This window comes from Orbicella franksi, chromosome 6, assembly GCF_964199315.1.
Source record: "Orbicella franksi chromosome 6, jaOrbFran1.1, whole genome shotgun sequence".
NCBI lineage: Eukaryota > Metazoa > Cnidaria > Anthozoa > Scleractinia > Merulinidae > Orbicella > Orbicella franksi.
In genome coordinates this window covers 24,465,020-24,473,972 of record NC_138150.1, presented here as the reverse complement: position 1 = coordinate 24,473,972, position 8,953 = coordinate 24,465,020, and the positions used below count along the sequence as shown (strand labels likewise).

The window sequence follows — 8,953 nt, the reverse complement described above, 5'->3', positions numbered from 1 at the left end:
AAAGTTCAGTGCTCAAAACAAAGTCAAAAGTTGCTTTTTGTAAACAAAGTTGCTCAAATTTTGCTCCAAAAACAAACAAAAAAAATCATTTTGTTGCTCTCTTCCTCTATTTGGTTTGGTGCAAAAATATGCAAACTGCACAACAAAAAGTAAGATTTCTAAGCATTTTTGAGCAATTTTGCGGCGTAACCAGCGTTGCTAAATAGCTTTGTCCTCAATTAAAACCAATAAATGTACGAGTAAAAACTACTAATCTTAGTCCTGCAAAAATTCTTCACCTGAGACACTCAAGTCGGTCGAGTGGGAATCTTTGTCCGCTGAAGCTAGCAGCCCGGCTGCATGCATCTTGTACCCATCATCTTCCCCAGGGGGAGGGGGTATCTGGCTCCTTTTTCACAGGAAATTCATTGTGTCCACTAAAACATTGTGAAATATGGAAGCAAGGCCAATTTAAGTACTAGAAGCTGCTCCGATTTCTCAGAATTGATAAAAAACTAGAAATTGCTCAGAATGCAAAAGTTGCTCGAAACTCAAAAAGTTACTCGAAATACCAAAAGTTGCCAAAAGAAAATTGCCGAGCAACTTATGGAAAGCCCTATATTACTAACATCAAGAAAACAGTGACGAAAGAATTAAAGCAAACGAAGATCAAGGCTTTTGTTCTTGTGGTGGATTTGAATGTTTTGAATGGCTCCACAAAGCCGTTTTAAAATTTTTTTCTGGAACTTTTTGTACGAGAAAGAATTAACTGTTTCTTTCAATGAGTTTCTGATTTTACTAGGCTGTCGATCAAGGTAAATAGAATCTGCGTGGTTTCAAAATAACTAATTTTGGAATGATATCAGTTTCATTAGACGTGAGAATTGTGAACGTTTTTGGTGTTACTGCGATTTGAGTGCGAACTTTGTGTAATGTTTTTCGGGCAATAAATAAGGTCACCGCCCTCCCCCCCAAGTCCGAAGGTGCTCGTCCGCCTATGACGACAGTGCCGAACTGATGCCGAACGACGAGCGAGGCTAAACTTAAGCTTCTGTAGCTAATGATCGACTATAAATCGACTCCTCACACACAACCTATAGAAAACGTTCCGGTTGCGAGCTCGAGTTGTAAAGGAAGAGTCTATATTTATGATGTTTTTCCTATTCTGGACTAGTTATCAGGCACAGCATTCAAACAATGTGTTCAGTGTTTCACAGTAAAGAGTGTTTTAGATTTCTCGAAAGCGTGAATAGATTTTTTATCAGAAAAACTTTCTCAGAATCGCTGACATATGTGAAACGGCCGTGATGGCCGAGTGATTTGTACAGCTCAGGATCGTGCAAAATGCTCCGTGTACAGGATCTGGCAACTGATTCATAAACCCTTTCCGAGGTCATGTAATCCCCTTCGGGGAACGAAGTATTTCCTTCGGGAAACGATTTATTCCATTTGGAGAAAAAATATTTATCCAGCGAGACAGAAAAATAGACCCATCGGTAAATGATGATTGCTCTTCGGAGAACGAATAGTCCCTTTGGAGACACCAATCTGAACACGGGACAATTGCATTCGTCAGTGTTTACCAATACCTTTAGCAATTACGCAATCCTTTTGTTTTACTTGCCATCGTACATTTTTCATATATTAGTTTTTCGTTCATAAAGTTAAAATTCTAATCCTCGGTGTGTGTGGTACGAATCGGAACTTCTTGGGCATTTTCGAATATCGAGGACACTTGGACTGTGAGGGCATCGTTTAAAAGTTTGGTTTATAAAATCGTGTGGAATAGAATAAATGTTTAATCTGGTAAACACAATATTTCTTTCTGGAAAACAAAGTATTTCCTTTGGGAAACGATGAAATCCCTTCAGGAGACTAGAGAGATCATTGGTAGTGGAACACAGAGCAATAATACTGACAACATCCTTGGTTGCTATATGCTGTACATGCGAAGCAAAATAGGTTGCTGGAAACTGACACGTGCTTGGCAGCTGTGCCTGGTGTGGAAGGTTCCTTGTGCTGTGGATTGGTTTTATAATTCAGTAGGAAATAGCAATCTCTATAAAGATGAAGGGACTGTTTTTATTCCAGAATCAGTAGTCGATACAATGAAGACATTTTACAACATGAAAATGTTTAAAATGTTGTATATATAAACAATAAGCAACAATAAATCAAAATAGCCATAATTTTGAGTCACAAAAATAGGTGATGAAGATGAAACACATATCTAGGAGGGTTTCTGTAACCATTTTTCCGTCCCGAATCTCAACTCTTAGCGTAGCCCCGATGCGGGAAAAAAGAGACTAACAGAACCCCCCTGTATGCTGTATTTGTCTGGGCCCCGAATCTGGACTCCAAGCGTCGACTCGATTCGGGAAAAAATGCCACCGCAACATGGGGTAACTTCAGGAGCCATAATCTGAGACGGAGACCGTAAGTATTGGGATCCGCGCACACCTATGATGTGGGAGTATTTTTCTATTTTTAGAACAAATTGCGCTACCCCTGACGACATATGTCCGCGCGGACGTTGTAATGTTGTGAGATCAAATGACGACAGCTTGCGGATTTTCACAGCGATGGCAAGGAATAAGGTAGGGAATAAGAACCAGGGCCCTTATATGTAGTTTTATGCTCTGAGCTTATGGAGAAGGTGAGTTTTTCAGGGTCGAAAACAAGACTTTAATTTCGCGCTGTGAATGAATAATATCTGCTCGTGTTATAGTTGTACGCATAAGCTCTTGCGTTTGTTCTGACTTAGAATAAAACTTATGTAAGAAAACACTCTACTCTAAAGTATCGAGTTAATTTGTGAGTTTTTCAAACAATGCTTAATCATAACCAAACCCTGTTTTTGATAGTTTCTTGAGTATTGTTTCTGCTTGTTTGGCGAGTTAGCAAAGTTTTTGAAACGAAAGTGTGACGTGTACAAGTAGCTCGAGCGTGTGCACTTTCAAGTCCGAGTCGGTGTTTTCAATTGTACAGAAATCTCGACAAAGATTTCTTTCGTTATCTTTTGTGCTGAGATGCTGCAAAAATTTTCACCAACGCCAAAAGACTACTAACATCATGTAACTTATGTTTCTGCAACATAGTGAAATATTACACTGCGAAAATAAAATAGAGAAGGAGTTTTGATAACTAAAGCGATAAAATCGAAATCTTTTTTCGAGTTGATTAAAGAAAGCGTCATCGTATCTTTGCTGATTATTTCCGCCGTATTCACATATTTTCAGCTAAGCTTTTAATATTCTCTCATAATATATTTTAAAGCTAGGGATATTGTAAGAGTTCGATGTACGTTTTCACACGAAATGCGGAAATCCAATTTGTCATGTTTTACTGCATGACTGTACAAAACACGCATCGGCGGGCGCAATTTATTGGACTTAACACGAACAAAATTGGGCAGTATCTACGGACGTAAACCTATCAGGCCTTGATGAAACATCAAGCGTTGCTTATAATTCAGGTGAAACTCAAGCTGGCGGTTTTTTTTTTTTACTTTTCGGTCCCTATAGACTCTAGCGAAATGCCCGCAAGCGTGTGACAAGCAGGGAGAGAAACTTTGAAGACCTGACACGCTGCTATATCCAAATATATCCAACTAGATTTTTTGCTCTGTTATGGAAAAGCTGTTAATCTTCAACGTATGTGAAATTTAGAGTAAAGTAAGGTGGAGCTCTTTTAAAAGAAGCAGCGGAACACAACTTGCATATAAAGCGGGACATACCTAGATTCGACACTGTCGTACTTCACTCAAATTGGAGCAGCTTACGACGAAAATGCTGAAGTAAAGTTCCAACAGACATAAACGTGTTGAGTTGTGGGCCAAAAGCATCAAACAGCTCAGGAATTTCGGAAGCCATTTTCCCCGCGCGACATCAGTAAAAATCCTCGCAGCATGTACGCGCGTGTGCCGTATGCGATGGCGCAATTTGTTCTAAAAATAGAAAAATTGTCCCATATCATACGGACAGCCCCAATACTAGAAATGGCACGCGCTTACGGTCTCCGTTCCCGGTTATGGCTCCTGGTAACATAATTATATTGTATGAAGACATCAATGATCATCGCAGTTATATACACAACTTAAGCAGTTGTGAACTTAGAGCCTTGAAAAGATTCAGGTCTGGACGGGTGTCAAGCCCATGACCTCTGCGAAACCGGTGCAGTGCTCTGTCAACTGAGCTATCAAGCCAACTAGGAGCTGATCATGTTGTGAGTTTGTAATATACCCGTAGATTGTAAAGAATGCGAGTAAATATATGAAAGATCATATATTTGAACTGTGGAGAAAGATATGAAGACATCAATGATCATCGCAATTATATACACAACTTAAGCAGTTGTGAAATTAAAAGGGGCCGCGCATAATGAATGCAGATGTACCCTGAAGCTCAGATTGAATTCAACTGAAAACGATTCCAATCCGAGTTGCATTTAATAACTTGAAAGGTCATGATGGACACCTTTTGACGCAGAAAGGCAATGTCGAGAGTGAACGGAGAAATAAAATGTATACCAAACAACATGGAAAAGTACAGTTCATTCTCACTGGGAAATAGACTTAGATTCATAGATGGTATTCTATTTCACAACACTCCCATTCATACTCAGTTGAAATAAGATATGGGAATAATGATTTACCATCATACTAGGCCAAGATGGAACAGCTTGGTTTAGGGGAGGTCGAGTCTAGCGGTACGACCTACGCGATGACGGTGGGCCGTTCCCTTATCCCCGCGCCGCCGGAAAACGGGGTGGAAAACCGAGCACGAATGGAGTGAACAAGTCGTCTCGGTATTTTTTTTTTTGCAGAACGTTTACGTAACTAGTGCGAAGAATGTTCACCTATTTGATAAAACTTCATTGTTGTTCCTCATTTCAAGTTTGCATATTATTTTGAGTGTTGTGAATGGTAAAAGTTTTTTGCTAAGTAGTCTGGATTGTTTTGTAGAAGGCAGTGGCCCCAAGTCTTTCAAAATAACAGCATTATTATAAGTGGCATAAAAAGAAAAAGAAAAAATGAAGCTGCTTGTGAAGAAAGGAATTTACCTATACAAATATATGGATTCTTTTGAAAGGTTCTGTGAGGCAAAGCTGCTTGCAAAAGAGGCGTTTTGAACCAAGCTGCAGGACCAGAGAGTTTCAGAAGAAGAGTTTGAGCACGCGCAGAAAGCATGGGAAGCATTCGGGCACAACATTGGTGACTATCACGATTTGTACGTTTACAACAGACGAGTTACTGTTAGCGAATGTTTCCAAGAACTTTAGAAAGGTGTGCATAGAAAAATACGGGTTGGATCTAGCGCATTATTACAGTTCTCCAGGCTTGAACTGGGATGATGCTTTTCTGAAAATGACAGGTGTGGAGCTTGAGCTCCTGACGGATCAAGACATGCTCCTTTTCATAGAAACGGGAATGCGAAGAGGCATCGCAATGGTGAGTAAGGGCTATTTAAAGGCGATCAACCCTCTGGTTAAAGGATATGACCTTGGTAAACCAAGAAATTATATATTAACTTGCTTTGATGCGAATAACCTTTACGGCTGGGTGATGAGCTTGCCACCGGCAAAAAGTGGTTTCAAGTGGAAGTGAGTCGTGCCCGGAGAAGAGCAAATAATGAAAATGAAAGGAAATTCAAAGAAGTGGTGGATAGTAAAGGTGGACCTAGATTACCCTGAAGAGCTACACGAAGAGCAAAACAGCTATCCACTTGCGTCGGAGAAAAAGCAAGAAGTTGGTGCAGACGCTGGAGCACATAAAAAATTACGTGGCCCACCACAGAAACCTGCAGTTTTATCTCAAACAAGGGATGCGTTTGAAAAAAGTGCATAGCGCGATAGAGTTCGAACAAGGACGCTTGATGGAGTCATACATCCGGATGAACACGTAAATATGGAAGAAAGCAATGATCGACTTTAAATCGACTCCTCACACACAACCTATAGAAAACGCAAGAGTATTCGGCGGCTCGTTGGTTTGTGGAGAGAGGAGAGATCTTCAATGATTATGCAGTTCATGGTTGGTATTTTATGGAAGAAAAAAGACAATGAATTCATGGAAAAATTACTTGAAGTACTGCAATCAGAAGAAAGCGGCGGAGACGGCCTTCCCATTAGAGTTAAGTTGAATATGAAGACAAAGATTTCGCAAAAAATTTCATAAAGAGACATCCCTCATTCAGGATTACCATATTCCAAAACGTAACTGATGTGGACTGTATTGCTGTTTCATTTTTGTTTGATTGTGTGTTTTGTGAATTGAATGAAGAAGCCACTAAAAAACATCAACCATTAACTGAACATCCATCGATTACTAGGGGGTTGAGTTTCACATTTTCAAATCTAACACAGTCTGGAATAAGACGAATCTGTAAACCTTCGGGAAAAAAAAATCCAGTAGTAACACTGCAGCTGAGTCATTGTGGCTTGAATGACGAATGCGTCGATTGCATGAAAGAATTAATTTCAAGTAGATTAACTGAACTAGTACTAGAAGTCAATGCGATCACTGATGTCGGTGTAATCCGTTTGAGTGAAGCATTACAGTCACCAACCTGTGAAGTAACCACAGTAGACCTGGGATATAATGCCGGTAGGTAATGTCTTAGAAATCTGTAAAGTAACCACACTAAAACTGGGTAATTATCAGATCACCGATGCCGGTGTTACCAGTTTGAGTGATGCATTACAGTCATCAACATGCAAAGTAACCACACTATTCCTGTGGAGCGGTCAGATCACCGATGCCGGTAGGTAATGTCTTAGAAATCTGAAGCACCAAAAACCAGATCTTGAATTAAACTATTAGAACAGTAGAGACAAAGAAGAAATCCTAAGGAATCGTTTTAAGCTGGGTAGACAGAGTTCACAAGTAACTGCTGATATAGCTTTAGTGTTGAATTTTTCGAAACCTTACTGAAAATCTCCTGTTAGAATATTTTAAGACAAGAAACCATTGCAAACATTTTGAACCATTAAAATAACATTTATTCAAATAGTTAATAGTGACTATGGTTTACTACAGAGATTGTTGTAATGTTGAGTTTTTTGTGTTTTGCTTTTGTGTCCATAAGAAGCCTTGTTCTTTGTAAATAAAGAGTTTGTTAATATCAGTGATCGACTGAACTTTGTCTGAGCTCTGTCTCGAGGTGGGGTGATGATATTTAAGTCTAGAAGTCGTTTTTCAATACAAGACGCTTGAGGGATTGGGAAGAAAATATGGAAAAATCCCCGTAAATTGATGAAACCAGAAATAACAATGATAAAACATCGAGAATCGTTGCAATAAGGCGGTTTTGTTTACTTTTTTTACTCGTGTAAATCAAGGTTAAAGTATAAGCAGTCTGAAATGCTTGATAATACGTTTTGAAAAGTAGATAACAATGTATTTAATAGTAATAACAATATAGTCATTTTATCTTTATTTTTTCCCATATCGCTACAAAACAGTAAGGTATTGCAGTGGATGAATTATAAGCTGCCTTAACAATTGGTCCGCGACCAACGATTGTCGCTGGTTTGGATTTTCTTTTTCGATTCTCTCTCAGGGCGGGGCTTGAAACGAATGAGCCTGCAAGAATAAATATTTTCGTAAATATGCATCGGCAATGGAAGCGTTTGAAGGGAGGGTTCCACGGTTCGGCGCATGTCTCTAAATCATGATGCTTTTGTTCGGTTCTTATCAATGTTATCGTTTTAAAACCCCACACAGATGTAGATCAGTAATCACATGCCATAGTTAGTCGTGGAAGAATGGGGGATGACCAAAATTCTCAGAAGATTTCAGTGGATTTTACCGACGCTGTCGACCGTTGAATTTAGTACTGACCCGTACCATTTATTCTACGGTTGATGATTTTACGGCTATTTGCGTAGGAAATTAGGTAATTTGCTTACGATTGTGTCTTAAGGGGGTATGGTACCCTAAAATATGGCGATGTTCATGAAAAACTCAATTTCTTGGAAATACAAGACTTAAGACCCTTGAGGACTAGTCAAACACATTTTGAAACGATCCTGCCGAATTTCCTTCCAGATGAGTGTGAAATTTAAGGAAAGTACACAGTGGTATAAGTTTTTTCACGTAGCAACGGCCATAGCAACGACTGTTTACTATAAGAACGTGACCAAAAATATAGATTATTTTTAACTTATATGAACGAAACTATTTAGAAAAAAACTTTTAAGACATGCACAACTCGATTGGTATAATTATTTGTGAAAAGCTTTGCCTCAAATTGCCATCACAGGCTCATTCATTTCCCTTATGAAAAGGAATATTTCCCACAACTGCGGTAAGTTTTTACAAATTAGAACACCCATTGCACCCCTCCCCCGAGATCCAATCTGCACCCCCCTTCCCCGCTATTTGTGGCTCGTTAAATGCTTAATACTTCAGGTAAGAAACTTAAAGTGCATTTTTCACAAAAGTTTACTTTTGTACCGACTGACTTCGCGCCAACATTTCTACTTTGCAAGGTTTTTAAGTAGAATTCTCGAAACTTGGGCTGATCAAAGACCAATAGTGTCGCGATGATATAAACCAAAAAAATCGTAACATTTTAAGATCTGTCACGTGACATGAGATGATTGGTCCACTGGGTGTGGTAAAAAATGAGGTTATTTCCAAATAAAGCTGTAGAAAGCACTGAAAATAAGAGTTAAGGTGGCCGAACACAGTTTTCGCGCGCGCTTTTGCTGATGCAATTCAGCGCGCTCACAAGGATTGTAAAAAACAAACATGCTGTCAACAGAGCGATCATTTTATTTACTCAACACCCGCAGTATCTGTTCTATTTTTCTCTGTAATTGAACGCAGTGTATTGATGGCTTTATTCTTTTATCACATAGATAAGTTAGAAAAGGTAAAGATGCAAAGAACTCAGCAATTCTCAGCTTTTTCTTTGTTACCAAAAGAACCCAGTTAAATGCAGCGCATGCGTAGTAAGTCAAAAAATTGCGA

At 39.1% G+C, this 8,953-nt stretch overlaps 1 pseudogene; it reads left to right on the top strand.

Annotated features, from left to right (window-relative positions):
* Positions 1–4,649: 4,649 nt before the first annotated feature.
* On the top strand, positions 4,650–6,944 carry LOC145490540 (uncharacterized; annotated as a pseudogene).
* The last annotated feature ends 2,009 nt before the right edge of the window (positions 6,945–8,953 follow it).